The sequence below is a fragment of the Callorhinus ursinus genome, unplaced genomic scaffold (assembly GCF_003265705.2).
Source record: "Callorhinus ursinus isolate GAN/ISIS: 27379988/994484 unplaced genomic scaffold, GSC_fseal_2.0 scaffold29, whole genome shotgun sequence".
NCBI classification, from domain to species: Eukaryota; Metazoa; Chordata; class Mammalia; order Carnivora; family Otariidae; genus Callorhinus; species Callorhinus ursinus.
Genome location: NW_027397091.1, coordinates 2,528,880 through 2,550,294, shown reverse-complemented (window position 1 = coordinate 2,550,294; position 21,415 = coordinate 2,528,880). Strand labels below are relative to the sequence as shown.

The 21,415-nt window shown below is 44.3% G+C and overlaps 1 protein-coding gene across 11 annotated transcripts in view; it reads left to right on the top strand.

Moving 5' to 3' along the window:
* The window catches only part of SLC23A2 (solute carrier family 23 member 2), a 134,825-nt gene that overhangs the window by 36,535 nt on the left and 76,875 nt on the right, over nt 1–21,415 (top strand). The window contains exons 3-4 of one of the 11 annotated variants that reach the window (XM_073878344.1): nt 336–530; nt 12,484–12,629. The exons of 7 other annotated variants lie outside the window; for them this stretch is intronic. The gene's annotated coding sequence lies outside the window, so the exon portion shown is untranslated. Of the gene's footprint in view, nt 1–335; nt 531–12,483; nt 12,630–16,789; nt 16,900–17,010; nt 17,035–21,415 lie in introns of those variants that run through there. 3 more of the 11 variants (XM_073878346.1, XM_025876051.2, XM_073878349.1) reach the window with 3 other exon arrangements.

Genomic DNA, 21,415 nt, shown 5'->3' with positions numbered 1-21,415 from the left:
TGACCTCATCCACCTACTTGTGATTTCCCCCCGCTCCAGGCCTTGAATAAGGTTTGAGAGTGCTTGTTCCATTACGAAAAACAGAAGGTGCTGAAACCACAGGTGTAGGCCAGCAACCTTACAGAGCAAGACATTTGAGGCCCACTAGTTAATGAGTCCTGCACTTGTACCACTGTGCGTGTATACCGGGCTTCTGGACTCCCCATGAAGGGCTCTTTCCCACAATCCTGCTGTTCACTGCATGGTGCTGACCAGGCTGGGCTCTAAGGGGAATCTTGGGTTTTCTTCGCAATGGATTTGCTTTGAGAGTTGGATAAACTTGATTTTACTTTCAGTGCAGGAGTTCTGGCATGTGCTGTCAGCACACATTCTGAGCTGTGCTTTGAGACCATGAATAAGTGACCAGTCTCTAAATGTCAGAGAAGCGAATTTAAGGTGAACAGTGAATTCACTCATCTCACCCAGATGTTTACCCTTTACCATGATGCTTCCCTTTGAAGGAAAAATAACACTCATCAACATTCATCCAGGTTTGAAATACGTACTGATCCGTTTCCTGTTGAGAATTTAGTCATTGGGCTTATTCCAAAATGTGTTGTCTTGCCAGATTGTGTCTCTACATGTTCTGTTTGTTTGTTTTAAAGAGTATAGTTCAGGCGGTTCTAATATAGAAGAAAATGGAAATAGTAGCTTTTTCCTCTTATGTAAGCCGGCTCCTTTTTTCTTCCTGGTTCACCATCGTTAGCATACTGATTTATTAATTGGCTCAAGATGGTTCTTGCAGCCAGTGGGGTGGAGTCCCTGTACTTCCACTCACATCCCAGGGGCCAAAACTTAGTTATGTGGCCATGTCTAGCTGCAGGGGAGGCTGGGAAACGTTGCCTGAATTTTGCTGGTTGTGTGCCCAGCCTAAAATCAAGGGTTTTAATTTTTTAAATTATTTATTTAAAGATTTTATTTGTGAGAGAGAGAGCACACATGTACAAGCAGGGGGGGTGGCAGGCAGAGGGAGACAGGCTTCCTGCCGAGCAGGGAGCCCGACGCGGGCCTCAATCCCGGGACCCTGGGATCATGACCTGAGCCTAAGGCACACGCTTAACCGACTGAGCCACCCAGGCATCCCAGTCAAGTGTTTTTATAGTAACAATTAATTGAGTGACAAAGGATTCTTGGAGACACCTGCTGGTTTCTGACACTTCTGATGAAATAGAGAAATTGCCACACAAATCAGAACAATGCATAGTTGGGAGTAAGTTATATATGAAATGTATTTTAATTCTGTTTACTTTTCTATATGTTTGAAATTATCTAAAATAGTTTTTTTAAAGTTTTGTATTTTCCAATTTACTGAGTGCTAGTTAAATGTTGTAACACTAGGGGGTGCTGTTAGTCAATGCATTTGCTGTTTGTGTTTCTAGACCTATTACCCGCACCCCCCCTTATTACAGAATCAGTTTTTGTCCAGCTGATAATTCTAAACCTTCTTTGTTGTTTTACTCAGTTTTTCAGCATATTTCAACATTGAAATGTCAATATACAGCATTTATTTGGAAAGACAGAAATAATCACCACATACAAGGGTATTTCTCAAAACAGTTTAGATTTTGTCCTTAAAAGAAACTAGAGATTGCATTAATCAAATTACATATTTTTAAATGCGTAATTATTTCTGAAGAGTTGCTTTTTTTTTTTTTTAGTATTTGCCTTAAGTTTAGCCTTTTAGTTGTTTTGCATCATTTTTTGGTCCTAAGTTTACTAACCTTATAGGTATTAAGATTTGAGCTGCTTCTAATTTGTCCCTTAATACAGTCGAGGGGCTTAAACTTAAAATCAGATGAATGGGGGCGCCTGGGTGACTCAGTCGTCAAGCGTCTGCCTTCCGCTCAGGTCATGATCCCAGGGTCCTGGGATTGAGCCCCGCATCGGGCTCCCTGCTCCACGGGAAGCCTGCTTCTCCCTCTCCCACTCCCCCTGTTTGTGTTCCCTCTCTCGCTGTGTCTCTCTGTCAAATAAGTAAAATCTTTAAAAAAAAAAAAATCAGATGAACACAAAGACGAAATACTCAGAATCCCGATTTACAGAAATGACCACTGTAAAGTAATTGGTGTATTGCCGTCTACTTTCTTAGCGTACTTGTCCATGTGTGTATACAGTACTTCACAAAAGACGGGGAATTAATGAGTTAATGCTATGCCAGGGATGTTTTTTTCTGTGTTCATTTTGTAACTCCCTCCCTTTCTGAAGTATCTTATTCTAGGTTTGTAAACTCATTTTCTAAGTTAGACCCATTACCTATAAACAATTGTCTTTCATTTTCCAGTATTTAGCATTTTATTTAAAGATTTTATTTATTCATTTGAGAGCGAGATCATGAACAGAGGGGAAGAGTAGAGGGAAAAGCAGACTACCTGCTGAGTAGGGAGCCCGAGATCATGACTCGAGCCAAAGGCAGGCACTTAACCAACTGAGCCACCCAGGCGCTGCACCGCACCCACCCCCCAACTTTAAAACCTTTTGCTTATTGTAGTAGTTAGGACACTCTTCTATACTGGAGGCTATCAGACTCCTGTTCCTGGCTTTCATGGGCACCTCTTGGGGTTTTTCAGGGCAAGTATCTCATTAGCTATGGCATGAGATGGCTTTTTTTTTAAAGATTTTTTTTTTAAAGATTTTATTTATTTATTTGACAGAGGGATAGAGAGCACAAGTAGGCAGAGTGGCAGGCAGAGGGAGAGGGAGAAGCAGGCTCTCCGCTGAGCAGGGAGCCGGACATGGGGCTCGATCCCAGGACCGCAGGATCATGATCTGAGCCGAAGGCAGCCGCTTAACCGACTGAGCCACCCAGGCGCCCCGAGATGGGGATTCTTTTTTGAGGACCTTTTTTCTTCTGTGTTGAATGTGCTAAGAGTTTTATTTGAAAATTGATGCTGAGTTTTATCCCATGCCTTTTTGGTTTTTGTTTATCTTACAGGCTTTCTTCTACCCACTGATGTGAGTTTTGTAATACTAGTTTTTTTCCTTTTCTCTGTCAAGTTTATGATCAGGGTGATGCTAGATTTCTAAAATGGTTGATAGGCTTGTTTTCTTTCTCCAGTGCTCTGGAGCTGAGTAGCCTAGGAAGTTCTTTTCCTTAGTGCTTGCAGACATTTGCCTGGGAAGCTACCTGGGCCCATGTAATTTTGAATGGAAGGTTTCTATCTGCCGTGGCCTTGGGAGGCTTGTTTAAGAACCTTCTTGGATGCATTTATCCAATTTATTTAATTTTTGCTTTTCTAGCCAATTCTTTTTCTCTCATTTCTTGTCCTTTAGGGTATTTTATTACTTACTCTTTTTTGTTGTAAGGGTGTTTTTACAATTTCAGTTTCAGCTTCGACCCAACGGTTATTTGGGAGAGAGGTTGAAAATTTTGAGGTTGTTATGACTTTGTTGGTTTAATAATTCTTTTGATTTCTTGTGGCATTATGGTCAGGCAGTGAGAAATAATAAATGCTCCTTTTCGTGGGGGGGGTTGAACTTTTCATTTGGCATGATGGCCAGTTTTCACAAATGCTCTTTAACCAGTGAAAGTAAAGCTCTATTTTCTGTGGGGTGCACAGTTTGGTACCTATTATGTTAGCCTTATTCATTATATTGGTCACATTTTCTCATCAATAAAAAATAAGTCTCACATGGAGACTGAGCCTGTGCCCCTGTCCGTCCACCCGTTTGTCCCCATCTTCTTGGAGACAGGTACTTTTATGAACTGTTGGTCCTTTCTTCCATATTGTTAGCCAGTATGGACTTTATATCAGTGAAATAATGTTTGGAACATAAAAATTGACATAATATTTCTGTTGCGAATTTTTTACTTTAGCAATGTGAACTTATCCTCTTTTCTCCCTTTTAATACTTCTGGCGTGATTTTATGGTATCTGATGTTTAAAAAACAATGAGGCATCATTAACATTGCTTTATTTTTGTTTCACTTTGTTTAAGGTGTATTTTTGGGCATTGGCATTTATATTCTGATGCACCTGAGAATACTTTGAATTTAACTCATTTATAGGTTTAGTTTGTGTTTTAGTCTGTAATGTTTCAAATTTTAATAGTGGTTTCCTTTAAAAAACTAAAAAACAAACCAAAAAACCACCCTCCAAAACAAAAAAAAAAACCCTTGTTTTTCCAGTAGTTAACACGAAGATCTAATGGTGTTTTAAAAGTCCTACCTGTTTGGGAGATGGGTTTGAGCATTATCTTATTTTAGCCTGTCTTTAATCTTTAATAATACAGTCTTGCTGGATCTGCTTTATTGTTGTTACATTTTTCACATAACCTAGCATATGCTTAGAGAATAATTTGACGTATGTGTTCAGTTTTATGATTAGGTTTATCTTCATTATTTAGTTTTGTCCTGACCTTGATGGTTTTGGTGGGCACATGTGATTAGCAGCCCTGCGTATTATGGGCCTCTCTGAATTTTGTCTCTTAGGCCGTTGGAATAATAGCCTCAACCTCCCCCTCCCCCCTTCTGAGCCTCTGCATATCTGAGGTTGCATTTTTTGGGCTTTCCCACATGAAGGGCAGCTTGTCTGGGTATAAAATTCTTTTAAAAAAACCTTTTCTTCAGTTCTCTGTCTTCATTTTCTGTAGACTTCCGTCATTTTCATGCTGCCTTGGAAAATCCTGGGGTTCATCTTGATTATTGCTATTACTTAAGTAACCCAAACACTTTCTCCTTCTCCCTGGATGCTTCTGCAACTACTTCTTCCTGTAGTTAAATTATTTTGCCAAAATGTGTCCAAGAACAGGTTTCTTTTCTCCGATTTTGCGTGAATCTGGCGTGCCTTTGTAATCTCTCTACTCCGATTTTTCTTAATCTCAGAGTAGTTGGTTTCTAGTCTATATCTTTTTTACATCTTTAAGCCTGTCCATTCGTTCTTTATAAAACAGTTTTATCGAGCTAGAATTCACACACCACACAGTTCTCCCATTTAACCTGTAGGGTGCGTCAGCTTCCAGGGAATCACACTTGTGTAACCATCACTGTCGAGTTTGGAACATTTTCTTCATCCCATAAAGAAATCCCAAGCTCATTAACGGTCACTCCCCATTCCTGCCCCCCATCTCCACCCCAGCCCCAGGCAACCGCTAATCTGCTTTCTGTCTCTGGATTTGCCGGATGTGGACGTTTCATGTAAACTACAGCGTGAATGGCTGCGGTGTTCTTTTTACCGCTAGTCAGGGAGCACTGGTTATTCATGTCTCGGTTTTGCTCTTTGCTTTTGTCCCTCCACGGTTCTCATGTGGGAACTGTTACTGCCTCTCTGGACTTTTCCTTGTCTCTCCGTGTTTCCCACACTTGTCCCGCACCCATTAGTTTTCTGCTGTTTCCTTGGGTTTTCACTTCTCTCTGTTGCTTCTTCACCACCCTCAGCTTGTTCTCTCTTGGTCTCAGTCCATTTTCTTCATGTAATTGTGTGATCCCATTTCCCTTTTTTAAAAAAAATAGTTTTGTTTTTTAATTTAACTTTTTTATTCCATTCTGCAGTTTAACCTTTTTGAGGTTAGAGTCTTCACAGAACAGCCTGAGGACGGTTCTTGTGTTGAGGATACAGAGACTGAATTCTTTTTCCCATACGCCACATGCTGGGTTTTTCCTCGTAGCTCACTTTGGAGCGAGGGGCCTTCTGGTCTACCTGAGGCGGTGGGTATGTCCCACGTGACCTGTGCTCTGGGAACTTGTGAGGATGAAGCTCCTGCTCCTGAACAGTTAAAGCTCTTGGCTCCCAGCTTTCTCCCCACTTCCACTGCAGCTTCTACTCCAGTCAGGTGGCATCTTTCTCTTGTTCCCACCACTGACTTCCCAAAGATGGTTCATGAATGAGTAACTGTCGGAGCTGCTGTTCCCCAGGCTGTCCTGTCTCTTCCTCTGCCTTTATCACCTCTTCCAGGAGGTACTGTGCTGCTGGTGGATGTCCCTTCTGCCTGCCTGTTTCTCACCTGAGCCCTGTGGTTCCCTTGCGGTGCTGGGGAGAGGGGGGAGGCAGCTTCTTGCCCTCTCACGGCACGGCCCAGCCCAGGGGAGCAGGTGCCCGCTGCCTGGGTTTCTGGCCGGCCCTGGCTTGGAGTCAGTACTAGAAAGGACAGAGTCTGACGACAGCTGTGGCTTCTTCCCTCCTCTTGGTACTAGATTGTCAGCGTGGGTTTGCCTTCCTGAGTGTTTCTGTGGGCACTTCCACTCTTCAGTGGGGCCTCTGTGGCTGGGACCTGCATGCCAGAGGCCACACACAGCCCCTCTGGCTCTCAATAGTGCTGTTAGTTGTTGCTTTTCCTGTCATTTCAATGAGCAGATCATGGTTTGAGATGTATTCTTAATCTTTGAAAGTCTGGGCTTTGAAAACAATTGTTTTTGGGGCCCCCAATTGGGGAAATTTTTTTGGGCCCCCAGTTGGGGAAAAAAAAATTACCAGGAAGTATGAACCCCCCCCCCCCCCCCCCCCGTCACTGAGCTTGAAAGCAGTGCGGGTGGACTCGTTCATCTGAACAGGAGTGTTTGGAAAGATAGGTTTAATTTCCCTTATTTGTGTGGTTTTGAGAAATGTAATCCCAGCAACTGCTTGGTTTCCACAATAGAATATCCACCCTGCCACATGAAACCTGTGACAGACTGATGGTGAGCAGACCATACCAGAAGCATGTAGTAACCATTTGTAACCAGGTGGTGGCTGTTGTGTAATTTCTGACTAGGTGGTATGGTTATACAATTTTGGTGAGCCTGTGTGGGTTATAAAAGCCGAAATTCCTTCAGCACCTAAAGCGGCTCCTGCTGAGCATCAGGACGATCCCAGCCCAGCACAAATGTCAGCACAGAGTTGGGTTGTTGGGTGGGTTGGACACTGATGAACGAGTGTTTTTGTGGATAGGGTAAGATTTCTCTCTGCAGGTAAGACCATTTCTTGGTAAATTAGCTCTGCTTTGGGGAATTAGTGTCTGTGTGTCTGTGTGTGTGTCTGGTGCTGTGGGGGTCTGTTTCTGCACACACATGGCTGTGACTGTGTGTGCTCCGGTCTGTGGCTGTGGCTGGTTTTCTGCAAATACATAGCTATGTCTGCGTGTGTCTCTGTAGGTGGGTGAGGAGCCTGTGGCTCAGGTTTGCCCAGCTTACTAGAAAGTCTCCAAAGTCTGAGTTTCTCCGCGCTGTCAATATTTAAATAACCAAATGTTAGCGTTTATGCGACTTGTAGAATTGGAAGGCAGTGCCCTTCATTAAACATGTGAGAAAGAGTGACCTTAAAACCTGATCTGCAGCAATTGAAATGTCAGATGTTCTGTTTTTCAGGTGCTCTTTTACCTTACTTTCTGAGTGAGGTCCAGTCCTGGGTCATCCAAGACTTTGTGTGCTCTTTTATGCTTTTTTTTTATGCAGAATTTTAGGGCCTCAGAGAAAAGTAGGGAACCCAGATTAAACTTCATGGAGAGCTGGAGTCTTTTATAGCTGAATACATTAATTTTTTAATCCTTTAAGGTTTGGGGATTATGAAAATGTTAGGTTCAGACACTGACGAAAGCTGTACATCTGTGGCATAGGATTCTAAGCGGTTGCATCTCTGTATTGAATGGATTTTTTTTTTTTTTTTAAGTTTTATTTATATAAGTACTCTCTACACCCAACGTGCGGCTCGAACTCACGGCGCGGAGATCAAGAATTGCTCACTCTTCCGACTGAGCCAGCCAGGTGCCCCTGAATGGCTATGTTTTTTTAATGAATTAGGAAGAACACGTTCCTTTGCAGGAAAAGAAAACAAAAACAACTCCAGCTATATAACTTACTCCCAGGTACTATTTTTGTTTATTGAGTGTCAGGAAACAGGCTCCCATTTATTGAAGGTCAGGGAGAGCCTATTATTTGGATCACTGTGTACTTGGGGTTAACTTGGAGAAGAATTACAGCATCCAGCCCCAGGTAATTGCAGTGCAGTTTAGGCGAACCCACTCTTCAGTCCTCAGGTAATCCATCGGGGCAGGTGGAATTTCAGAGCGCCCTCTTCCTTGTCTTGGGCAGGTGTGTGAGGCGGAGGACGTGGAACTCTTGGTGGAGCGGGGGTTGGGTGAGGAGAGAAGAGAGGTCGCAGAAGAGACTTGCCGAGCGCACAGACCGTAGGAAGGAAGCAGCAGGTCGTGGAGGGAACTGAGGAAGTGTGAAGTCCAGCAAAACCCAGCCGGTGTAGTTGGCAGTTAGGGAACGAGGGAGCGAGGGAGCTTGACCTCTGTCCGCAGGTGAGGGGAGGGTGTTTGGCTTTGACACTGAGGGCAGGAAGAACTGACAAGAACATTCCGGAGAGGAATGGGATGGTCTAAAGAGTAGTTCAGAGTGAGGGCCGCTAAGTACGTGCGGCTTGAGGCGACGGAGGGAGCCATCATTGGGAATGCTTCTGCTCTGCTTTTCCCAGCAGAGGCAGCCGGGCAGAGTAGCTGGAGGCGACGCGCTGCCCTCCTGAGGCTTCTCCTGTGGGAGGAGAGGAGGCGCGAGTCCTCAGTTGTGCTGGAAACGGAGGGTGGAGCGGGAGCTGGGGGAGTACCGAGCGGTGCACGGGGTTAGCAGGGCGCCGTCGTCCCTGGGAGCTACCTGAACACTCAGGTTTGTTTTTGTACCGGGAACTGGGAAAGGGGCGGGGAGGTAGCGAATGACAAAGGTCCTTTGGAGCTGTGCAAGAGGAGGAAGCTTGCTTTCCGTTCTTGGAGAGAAACGGGGGGCTTTATCCAGCTTAGTCCAAAATGACCTTGAGAGATACAACCCTCCAGGCCTCTTCTGGCCGCTCGTCTTCAGAGCCTGTGCTGTCAGTCAGTCTCTAAGGGAATTGAGAGCAGCTTTCATGCTCTCAGAATGATTGTTGTGCCTGCCACTTGCCCTTGGCTGTTGTCCAAGTGAAAATCAACGTCCCTGCCTCAGTTTCTGAGCTGTGACACGGTGATGGTAACAGCCCTTCCCAGCATTGTCGTTAAGGGTTACGTGAAATCCTGTTTGTGTTTCGGATGTGATAGGCGGTCAGTTAATTCTGAACATGTTTTTATCTTGTCACTAAAAATGCATACAAAATTAGCTTTCCAGTGGCCCCTCAAATGACTGATTAATACATTTAAAATAGTCTTTAATTAAAAACACCATTGCTACAAAAAATGAGGTGTTAAATCATACAGTAGGAATAAATGCAATAAAACCAATTTTTTTAAAGATTTTATTTATTTGAGAGAGAGAGAGAATGAGAGATAGAGAGCACGAGAGGGAAGAGGGTCAGAGGGAGAAGCAGACTCCCTGCTGCGCAGGAAGCCCGATGCGGGACTCGATCCCAGGACTCCAGGATCATGACCTGAGCTGAAGGCAGTCGCTCAACCAACTGAGCCACCCAGGCGCCCGCAATAAAACCAATCTTGATTCTGCTTGCGTTTTCTCAAATACACCTCTGTATTTTGATTCTGGCCTATAAGCTCTACCTTTTGCTCCATTACCTCTCCTTCTGCCCTCACTTGTCCAAGGCACATGCTTTCCCTGAGTGAATATGGAGGTTTGGGATTAGGTTTTGTTTCGGTTGTATCACCTATGGGCCCCTGGAAGAATGTTTAAGTTTTCTTTAGATATTTTGAGTGCCTTTTATGTGGTGGACACTGTGTCCCTGTCCCTGTCCCTGTCCCTGTCTGGTCGGGGAGCTGGACCACGAAGCCATGTGCTTAGAAGAGGGACAGTTAACCCAGGAATGCTTCTCGGAGGAAGAGGCTTCTTGAGCTCCGACCTGGGAACTGCAGGTCAGTGTGGTCCATGTGGATGGTACCTGGGGCAGGAGAGTCATGGTTAGGATAGTCAGGTCTTGAGGTCTTATCATAATTGTATTTAAATAAAGTTTGGGGAACACATTTCTGCTGGATGAGATCAGCCACAAAAGTTGCTGTGCATCTGATACCTACGACATTAGGTCAGAAACACGAAGATCACTGATGGGTATGGATTTCAAAGCCCCCCAGACCAGCAAAACATCAGCTGCTGTTTTTTTTTTTTTTTTTAAAGATTTTATTTATTTGAGAGAGAGAGAATGAGAGAGAGAGAGCACGAGAGGGAAGAGGGTCAGAGGGAGAAGCCGACGCCCTGCCGAGCAGGGAGCCCGATGTGGGACTCGATCCCAGGACTCCAGGATCATGACCTGAGCCGAAGGCAGTCGCTCAACCAACTGAGCCACCCAGGCGCCCAGAACATCAGCTGCTTTGACCTTTTACTGTATGCTAAACTCTGTCTTCCTCTAACTAAGCCGTCAGTGAGTCAGCGTCTTGCTCTCTAGGTCCCATGACCATCGCTTTTCGTGGCTCAGCCTGTATGTAAACGGACATCAGCGGAACAGCCCCTCTCAGACTGGATTTAAGAGCTCTCTCAGGATTTAGAGTTCAGTTTGGGTCTAGAGCTTATTTCTGTCCCAGGGCTTCTTGGGCCCAGTCTCCAGAAGAGATGGAAGGGGTCTCCTGTGGACAGGGAGTGTTCTTTAACATCTCCTGTTTCATTTTACCAGTGGGGGATTTTATGCTCCATAAAATACTTTCAGTCAGAAATGATCCTCCCTTACCCCTTGACGGTCTGGGAGGATTTGCGGCGTCCATCCAGTCCACTGTCGTGGCCCCCAGCTCCATTTTCACGTGATATCCAAGCAGTCCAGCACTGTTTGCCCAGAGGCCTTTTCTTCCACCTTTTTAGAGCAGGGTTGTTAACTTGGGGCCTGCGGCGGGGGGGGGGGGTGACCTCTAAAGCACTGCTCCTCCTGGGGTTCCCAGCAGCTGTGTTGACTTCGAACCTGGCGGTGGACTCTGGATCCCCCCCCTTCAGAAATCCAGGTTTTATCCGGCTTCTTTTTAGCTTTTCTTTCTCTTGAGAGAAAAGTTGACAAATCAAGACAGTGACAGAGACTGACATAGCTCGTTGCAGGGCAGTGGAGATTTTCTCGATTGCAGTCATTGAGGTCATTTGGTATAGGGCTCTGATCGATGTTAAAGAGAGGCTACTCAGAGGCCATGATTTTGGGTACTCTCTACCCTTGTAGTAAGGAGATATTAGGATATTTTGTTATCAGTGTCCTTATCTTGTACCACGTGAACAAACTTTTTCTATGGGGTATGTTCCTTGAAGCCCAGCAAATAACCTGATATAAATTGGGTACCTGGAATATGCCTTTTATGTCTGGGCAGGGCTTTAGTTACGTCAGTGACTTTTAGGCTCATTTTTTGTTGTGTTTTTTTGATTGAACCACAGTAAAGTATTTTATCTTGAAACTAGAATCCCTTATCTTTTGAGGTGTACTCTGAAGTTTTTTGTTCTGTTAAATGTCATTGTCTTAAAATTCTGGTTAAGATCCACTAGGTTGATATCCTAGCCCACTACTACTAGTGGGTAGTGACTTGCGGTTTGAAAAATAAGAGCAAAAGTTCTTGGAGCGTTTTTGGAAAAGGCTTTAAGAGGATTTTTTTTTTTTTCCTCCCAGTTACACCCCATGACACCGTAACTGTCATCACAAGAGCAAATAATAACCACCACTTACAGGTTCATTCATTGCTGCCTAACAGAATAATAATAGCTAGGATAAATACCAGGATTGTAAACTTTCTAAAGCAGGACCTTATGTATTAGGCAACCATTCAAGTCCTTTCATTTAAAGGAAGTTGAGCATATATAAATTGAGGTTATGTGTTCCAGTAATCTTCTTTTGTCTTGGATTAAAAATATTTAGGTCAAATGTTAGCATTTAACAGAATGTAATGGAGCAGGGACAGTTTAACTATAATCCCCTAATGATGGGATTTAAGCAGAGAGCGAGCCACGCATTGGCTTTGAAAATGTGCTTTATCATTGAACCTGGCCAGCTCTGAAAGGTCTTGTTTGTACTTTGGTAAGAACCAAACTACAGCTTGGCAAGTTGAGGTTTTCAGTTTCCTTATCCCAAAGTTCTCCTTGTTAGTCATACTCTCAGTTGTCTGGATAGGTCTCTGCAGGCAGAGGGATTACCCCACCCCGGGTTGCCCATGCAAAGGTGGGGGTGATGTGACGACCACTAACATCAGAATGTTTGTGCATTTGTTAAAAATGTTCCCAGGTCCCAACGTAGGTCTGTGGAGTCAGAATTTGGGAGCGGGGACATTTTTTAAGTTGGTGGGATTATGGGAGTTTTTAAATTCTTTTTTTTTTTCCTTTGAAAATAGATTTTTATCAAAATACAGTTTACACGCAGATGGCACCCCCAGCATCACACCACGGTGTAGATTTCTCCGTTTCCTTCCTCTGCCTTTGGGAGTCGCTCCGTCCATTCCTGCGCTAGGTCCCCACTATCTGCTTCTTGTCACTGGAGGTCAGGGAATCAGGCAGCATGTCTTGTGTCCAGCTTCCTTCTCTCTGTGTGATATCTGTGCATTTCCTCTCTGTTCTGTACATCAGCATTTGCTTCCTTTCTGTTGCTGAGTATTTTTTTTTTGTAGGGACCCGCTGTGACTTGTTTATCCATTCACCTGTTGATGGACCTTTTGATGTCTTGAATTCTGGGCTGTTATAATGAAAACAGCTTTGAGAATTTGTCTACAAGTATTTGTGTGGAAGAAATCTGCATTTTGAAGAAGCTTTGCAAGTGAGTCTTAGGCACATGAACTACTGATTCTTATTTTGTGGAACTGTATATTTTTGTGTCTAAAGGTGGATATGCCATGCATTTATATTTTTGTAGTATTGCCATCTATGCAGGATAAATATGTATTTTATTAATGTTTATTGAGTATTCTGTGCTAAGAGCTAGGAATATAAAGATGAATTGTACACAGCGGAGATTATACCCTTCGGGAGGATTCTTAGTGGTTACTTCATTCAGCTATTGAGTGCCTTGGACTAGGAACTGCTAGATGATGAGCAGGATGATAGATCAGGCTGATGGAAAGACATGTTTTCTTAGGATTTGGTTTTGCTTCCAAGAAACACGAAAAGGCTTGGTTGGTAGTAAACGCCAGGAACAGCTCAGCTTTTAAGTTCTCTGTTTGGATAGTACCATCATACTTCCAAGTCAGGTGGCCATGGTAAGCCACAGTAGGGAGTTGACCCGTTCCTGGACAGCAGAGAAATGGTCAGATAAAAAAAATTAAGTGCAAAAGAAATGATCACTGGCTGAATAGTTGATCAAAGAAGTACTGATTCAAAGCTGTTATTCTGTATTAGTTCATGATTATTGGTGGCTGGAGAGCTGGTGGTTCAATCCCTAGGGAATTGGAAGTTTGTTAAAGACCTGAATATTTTACTTCCCTACTTGCTCATAGCAGAATTTGCCAAATTACGGTTTTTCTGCTCTGACAGGCTTAGATTTATTTTGAGGTTGAAAAAAAAATTTTTTTTTTTTTTTTAATGAGACTGTAATTCCTGCTTGCTTTAAGGTGGTGATTTTTAACCATGGCCGCAGGGGAGCTTTATAAACTAGATGCTCAGGCTCCATAGACCTATTCAGTCAGATTCTGTGGTCAGCAGTAGTATATTTAAAAATTCTTAGGTGGTTTCAACATGGAGTCAAAGTTGAGGACCAGTTCTTTGGGGGCAACCCTGGTTATTGGTACACCTCTTTTATTGTCTGTCCCCACCCCTTTCCCAGCTAAGTGTAATTTACAGAACCTTCGCTTTTCTCCATTTCTCTCCTGACAACAGAAGTCATTTTACAACTTGAAACCTAAGAACTTAATTCCATGTGTTTTGTCACTCCAAGGCTGTGTCACTGAACAGAAGGGACCGGACTGCCTCATGTGACCTTGTTAAGGGGAACTGACCATGTTTCTGGATTTGATTCTGAACAGAGGGGTGGAACCAAGTGCTGATGTCAACATCATCAGGGTCTTCAGGGAGAAAGGGGCACCCCTTTCACTGTTAAGTAAATAACCTTAGAAAATAGGGAGACTTAAGTCCTTTGCCATCCCACTAATCAACCTTTGGTTGACACTTTGGTGTGTGTATGCGTGTGTGCACACTTAACACGCACACAGTAAGTTAGGGTTAGTGCTGTAACTAACTTTTTATCACTGTATGAATTGCCTTTAATTCTTTTTATTCATTGCCTGGTTTTTAAAAAATTGTTATTTTTGTTGTGGTAAGAACATTCAGCCTAAGATCTACCCTCTTAATAAACCTTTAACGACTGAGCCATCCAGGCGCCCCTCTTAACAAACCTTTAAGTGTACAATACTGTATTGTTAACTGCACAGTGTTCTACAGCAGATCCTTAGAACCTACCTTGCGTAATAACCTTTACACATGTTGAATAGCACCCCCCGCCCCAAGCCCCTGGCAAGCACCAGTGTATTCTCTGCCTTTGTGAGTTTGACTATTTTAGATACCCCCTACAAATGGAATCATGCCATATTTGTCCTTCTGTGATTGGCTTATTTTGCTTAGTGTAGTGTTGTATATACTGTTTTTTTTTTTTTTTTTTTTTATTCCTTGCATAACATAGGGTGAACATCTTCCCATGTCAATAGACATTTCTATGTCATCTTTTTAATGTCTGCATGGTATTCCTTTGTAGGAACATACCATAATTTTGCCATTCAATTCCCTAGTGTTGGATATTAGATTTTTCCTGATTTTTGGTCCAATTAATAATGCTAACATGCACAATTTGGAGCTCTTTGTGTCCCAATTAAGAAATATTAGTGAATATGTCTATTGATAGGTACTAGAAGTGAACATGCGTATCCTCTTCAGATACATATAACCAAATTGCCTTCTCATTAGCAAATTTATTTTTTATTAAGAGTGTGAGTATGTGTATTTGTCCACTACCTCACAAATAAGGGTGTTAAAAATAACCCACATAGATTAATAAAAAGGTACCTCATTTCAGTATACTTTTGATTTCAAAGGATGGAACATTTATTTTGCCGTTTGTATTTGAGGGGAATTGAAGATGAGCTTGTATTTTGTCCATTTTTTAAAAATATAATTTATTTGTCAGCGATAGAGCGAGCGAGAAGGAGCAGCAGGAGAGGGAGAAGCAGACTCCTCGCTGAGCAGGGATTCCCGATGTGGGGCTCCATCCCAGGACCCTGGGATCATGACCTGAACCAAAGGCAGACGCTTAACCAACCAAGCCACCCAGGCATCCCTATTTGTCCATTTTTATATTAAGGACTTTTGTTTCCTGTTGATTTATAAGAGCTCTTCAAATAGTAAAGATATGAACACATGATCTTGTGTAGGTTATATTTTGCTTTTTAACTTTGTGTGATTTTGATTTTTTTTTTTCCTCCATACAGAAACCTAAAAAAAATTCACATTGCCTAATCATAATGGTATGCTAAGAAAGGAGTCCTCCACCCTAATGTTATATAACCATTAGTGGCCCTTCCTCCCTTCCTCCCTCCATTTTTTACACTAACTGTAGGACTTACTTTTTCTGGTTTTTATTACCTAGTATTGAACTGGTTGTTTTGGCCTGTTGTATTGAAAAATCCATACTTTGCTTTATGATTTGAGGTGCTTCCATCTCCTGTATTTCTCAGTTTTTGGGGTTTCTCTTGTTTATTTGTGTTTGTGAACTCTGTTTATTACAACTTTATGTTAGGGTTCCTATCTGATAGAACACATTCTTACTCTTTTTTCAGATATTTGTGGCTATTTTTGCTTATCCTTCCACAGGAATTTTAGCAAGCCCCCTTTCTATCCTTTTGGGGTATTAATTGATTTTTATTAAATTTATATACATTATGTATATCAGAAAAATGAATATCCTTATAGCAGCACTCTTATTCTGGGATCTGGCTTGTTTCTCTCGTTATTTAAATCTGTTTTATGGCCCGTAGTAAAATAGTTCATTGTTTTATTCATAAAGGCCATGCACATTTTTGATGAAACCTAAGTAATGCTGTTACTGCCATCTTAAACAGGATTCGTACATCCTCTTATCTTTAGGGGTCGGTAAACTTTTCTGTAGGTATCTCAGGTTTTGTGGCCCAGATAATCCTGTCACATGTTCTTCCTTGCTGCTGTTTACCACCCTTTAAAAATGTAAAAACACTCTTAGCTGGCGATCCTGCAAAACGAGGCAAGGCAGCACTTTGCAGCTTCTGAACCAGATGCTTGTTGCTGGCATTTGGGGAATGCTTTAGGTTCACTACCTTAGTAGTGAACTACCTTACTAGTAAACCTAAAAGAACCTTAGGTACTTTTTTTTTTTTAACCTATGTGGGTTATTTTTAATGCCCTTATTTGTAAGGTAGTGAACAAATACACAAACTCACACTCCTAATGTGTTTTGTACCTAGCCATCAACTGGTAGGTCCTCTCAGATTTTCCTGTCTCTTGATTGTGGTTCTAATTTGGTCTTTTCCTTTCAAACACTTCCCCCCTCCTTCTCTGTCAGCTGAGTGATCGCGGTGGTGTTGACACCCTGGCTTGTCCCCGACATCAGTGCATCTGGTGTGTCACAGATGTGGTTGATGTTGGCTCTTAATTTCCTCTCCCAGTTTAGTAAGAGTGTTAAGCAAGAATGAGTGTTACATTATATCAGGGGTTCTTTATAATTATTTTTTTAAACCAGTTATTTATCCCACAAATCCTGGGGAGCCTTCAGTGCAGGTGCCAAGTCCGGCCCCGGGAGCCGGGGATACAGGCGGTGGCTGCTGCCCCTCATTCTGACAGCGGTCTGGCTGGGCAGGCAGGCGTGGCCTTGTGGTGGCCTCGCCATCCTCATGGGTCACGGGTGCCACGGTGACGTGGCGACCAGAGGCAGCACGGATGGGAGTTCCCCCGATGGAAAGGGGGGAGGTAAAGGATGTTTGTTTTGGAGGCACCACACATGCAAGAGCCTGAGAAGCTAGTGGAGGACCTGAAAGATGGAAATGACCGCACAGGGGAGGCCAGGCCTTCCGGTAGGTGTCACGGTGACCCCATAGCCTTGCTGAGGAATTTGGCTGTCATTCTGAGGTACATCAGGATACCATCAAAGGGCCCGATGGCTTCTGGTCGTGCCGGCTGCACCTGTATGGACAAGAGGAGTGCTCGAGGTGGGACAGAAAGTGAGACCAGAGGTGGTGGGGCTGTTGGGATGGTGTCGATGCAGCAGAGTGCCCGGAGCCCACAGGTTTGGGAGCTCCTGCCCTGGGGGGACGTGGGCTTCAGCCCTGGAGAGGGAGCTCAGCCCTTGGGGCCCCCTCAGAAATCCCAGGTAGCAGACGGCACACAGCAGGTCGGACAGAGACTGTGCTCCCAGGGCAGCCTGGGGCACATTTGCTCAGGGAGGTTGGCCAAAAACCAGGCATTCAGAGGACAGTTTTAGGCCTTGCTTGTATAAGCACTGTAAGGACGGGAATGCTGATTAAAGTTTGAATCCTGCTCCGCCACTTATGGCTGTGTGTCCTTTGGCAAGTTACTTCGCTTCTCTGAAGCTCAGCTTCCCCTTGTGTGGAGTTAGTGGGCACATCATTGCAATACTGTGCTTCCTCGGGAGAACAAGGTGCCATTGATAAGGTGAGGCAGGCGCTTAGCGGGGAGACTGTAGTTGTTGCTCTCACTGTGTTGCCCTCGTCCGTTTCATCGTTAGTGAGCCCCATCTTTCATCCCTCAGCATCTCCTGCCCCTCGTAGCCGGGTCAGGGGCAAGATAACGGTGGTCTCGCTTAGTTTTTCTTCTGCAAGGAACGGGAAGAGGGGTGATGGATGGGCTGGGGACATGCAGACCTTCCCCAGTGTAAGATTCCCTGGGAGATTTTGCCTTTTGTTTTAACACAAACCCTAAACTCCACCCTTCCTCCCCCTTTTATCTCCATCTGGGCCTTGGCATTTCCCCACTCAAGTTCGGCCTTTGTGGATGAAGCACTCTGATTTCAGGTTGGTGCGTGGGTTCTGGCCTTGAGGCTGTAACTCTCAAGTACTTGGCTGTGGAATGCTCTGTCATCTGGGGACTTCCAGGCATGCATTTCTGTGCTCAGTGTTGGCTGTCTCCTCCCTTCTTCCCCTGTCTGTGTGTCTTACCCAATAAAGGGTAACCTCTCTTCCCGGGTCTTGGCACCCTCTGCCCCAAAGCCTCTCTCAGAGCATCACTGCCTTGCACTTTGCCTGGGCCCATGCCCTCTTGCGCTCACTTGGCTCCCCGCGTCTTCAGGGCATTCCGAAGGGTGCTGCTCTGTAAGAGACAGCAAAGACAGTGGGTGGGTCCCAGTAGAGCTCATGAGGGCCAGTTAAACACTCAGTAGAGAAACACAGAGTGCTTGATGGAAAGTGGTCTTGCCACAGTGGAACTTTGTTCCTGGTCATGGGGGCAATGGGGAGGGTTGGCTGCTGCAGGGTTGATCGTGTCTGAAATGAGCATGAAGATGCAATTCACTTAGGAGGGTAAATGCATTCTACATTTAAAAGCCCTATCCTGGGGTGCGTGGCTGGCTCAGTCGGTTAAGTGTCTGCCTTCAGCTCGGGTCATGATCCCGGAGTCCTGAGATCGAGCCCCGCGTCGGGCTTCCTGCTCGGTGGGGAGCCTGCTTCTCCCTCTCCCTCTGTCTGCCGCTCCCTCTACTTGTGCTCTCTCTCTCTCTCTCTCTCTCTCTCAAAAAAAAAAAAATAAATAAATAAAAAAGCCCTGGGGCGCCTGGGTGGCTCAGTTGGTTAAGCGACTGCCTTCGGCTCAGGTCATGATCCTGGAGTCCCGGGATCGAGTCCCGCGTCGGGCTCCCTGCTCAGCAGGGAGTCTGCTTCTCCCTCTGACCCTCTTCCCTCTCGTGCTCTCTATCTCTCATTCTCTCTCTCTCAAATAAATAAAATTAAAAAAAAAAAAAACCCTATCCTTTTCCTTAAGGTTAACATGGGTGAGTGCGGGTTGGAGAGCTCCGCTGGTCCGCTGATGGCCGTGGGGCTGCATGTGGAGCCAAGGGCTCATGTGGCCCTTCTGATAACCATAGCATGTAGTCTTTTTTTTTTTTAATTTTTTATTGTTATGTTAATCACCATACATTACATCATTAGTTCTTGATGTAGTGTTCCATGATTCATTGTTTGTGCATAACACCCAGTGCTCCACGCAGAATGTGCCCTCTTTAATACCCATATACCCACCACCAGGCTAACCCATCCCCCCACCCTCCTCCCCTCTAGAACCCTCAGTTTGTTTTTCAGAGTCCATCGTCTCTCATGGTTCGTCTCCCCCTCCAACTTACTCCCCTTCATTCTTTCCCTCCTGCTATCTTCTTCTTTTTCTTTTTTCTTAACATATATTGCATTATTTGTTTCAGAAGTACAGATCTGTGATTCAACAGTCTTGCACAATTCACAGCAATCACCATAGCACATACCCTACCCAATGTCTGTCACCCAGCCACCCCATCCCTCCCACCCCCCACCACTCCAGCAACCCTCAGTTTGTTTCCTGAGATTAAGAATTCCTCATATCAGTGAGGTTATATGATACATGTCTTTCTCTGATTGACTTATTTCCCTCAGCATAACACCCTCCAGTTCCATCCACGTCGTTGCAAATGGCAAGATCTCATTCCTTTTGATGGCTGCATAATATTCCATTGTGTATATATACCACATCTTCTTTATCCATTCATCTGTCGATGGACATCTTGGCTCTTTCCACATAGCATGTAGTCTTGTAAAAACCTGGCAGTGGCTCACTGTCCTCTTTGCTTGTCCTATCTTCCTATCTTCTGGGAAACCCAAGCTTCTGGTGGTTACGGTAAAGGTCTGTCAGGGCCACTTTAGGTATGTTCATTGTCATGCTGTATGTGGTTTTGTTGTTGTTGTTTTTAGCTCTTGGGAAGCTGATGGGAGGTAGTAGCTAAGTCATAATGTGTAGAAGATGGATGGATTTGATTACAAACATGAGAATAATCCTGAAAGACCGTCCACAAAATTCATGGACAAACAAAAAGCTGGGATAAGATATTTGTAACCAAAAAACAGAGAATTAAAGGATTAAGATCCTTACAGAAATAAAGATTTATAAACACTGTAGGCAAAGGGCAGAAGGAGATAAACCACAGAAGAGTCTCTGTACTTGCTAACAGACATGGAAAACTCACGAGTCAACACATCACAAAATCTCTGAAAAATTATCCACTTGCGCAGCTTTGTGGTAGGGTTCCCAAACTTGGATGAGATGGATCGATTTGTCACTGGTGGCACCGCCAATTAGGAGAGTCTTTCTGGAAGAGAATTTCGTTTTATGACTCAAGAGCCTCAAAACTCTTCTACCTCCTTAGTCCTCTTCAGGGACTCTATTCCAGGGGATTGGGGTGTGTGAAGGGTTTGTTATGCATTTCATCATTTGCCTGCCTCTCTGCAAACTTTGCCTTTGCTAGGAATTCTTTGTGTTGTTTTATTTTGAATTGTTGTAAAACACTTTAAGTGAGAACACAAGGAAAAGGGTAATTTGGAGTGAAATCTCAGCTAGGGCTACAGGGAGAGCCTTCAGGGTTTTCTAAGCAATGTCCTTAACTTCCCCTCTGAGGACAGAAAGTCCTCCCTTTTATGTATTGGAAACTACGTAGTAAAATGGGTCCCCATATTCCTTACAAACTGCAGAGATGAGCAGAAATGGCCCGCTCCTCCCAGTTATTGTAAAGTGAAAATTATTTTATTTTATTTTTTAAAGATTTTTATTTATTTGAGAGAGAATGAGAGACAGTATGAGAGGGAAGAGGGTCAGAGGGAGAAGTAGACTCCCCGCTGAGCAGGGAGCCCGACGTGGGACTCGATCCCGGGACTCCAGGATCATGACCTGAGCCGAAGGCAGTCGCTTAACCAACTGAGCCACCCAGGCGTCCAAGGGAAAATTATTTTAAAAGTCACAAAATTGGCAGTAAGTCCCATAGACTTATTCCTTTACGGAGTTTGCTTTGTCTGGTGACATCCATGTCCCTGCTTCCCAAACCGGAACATGTATCCCTTGCTCTGTGCTGCGGATCCACGTGGCACACCGGGTTGTCATTTTTGGGAGGAGGGAAATGTTTTTAAACCAGGGTTTCTCAGCCTTGGTACTCTTCACATTTGGGGCCAGGTAGTTCTTTATTATGGGGTCTGCCCTGTGCATTGGGGGATGTTTATCAGCACTCGTGGCCTCTACCTGTTATACTAGTAGCTCTCCCCCAGTTTGATGACCTGGAAGGTCTTCAGACATTGCCAAATGTCCCCTGGAGGGAACATCACTCCTGGTTGAGAACTACTGCACCCCCCCCTTTTTTTTTTTAATTTATTTTTCAGAGAGAGAGAGAGAGTACAAGCAGAGAGAGCAGGCAGAGGGAGAAGCAGGCTCCCCGCTGAGCAAGGAGCCTGATGCGGGACTCAATCCCAGGACCCTGGGATCATGACCTGAGCCAAAGGCAGATGCTTAACCTACTGAGCCACCCAGGTGTCCCGAGAGCTACTGCTTTAAATAGATATGGATATGATG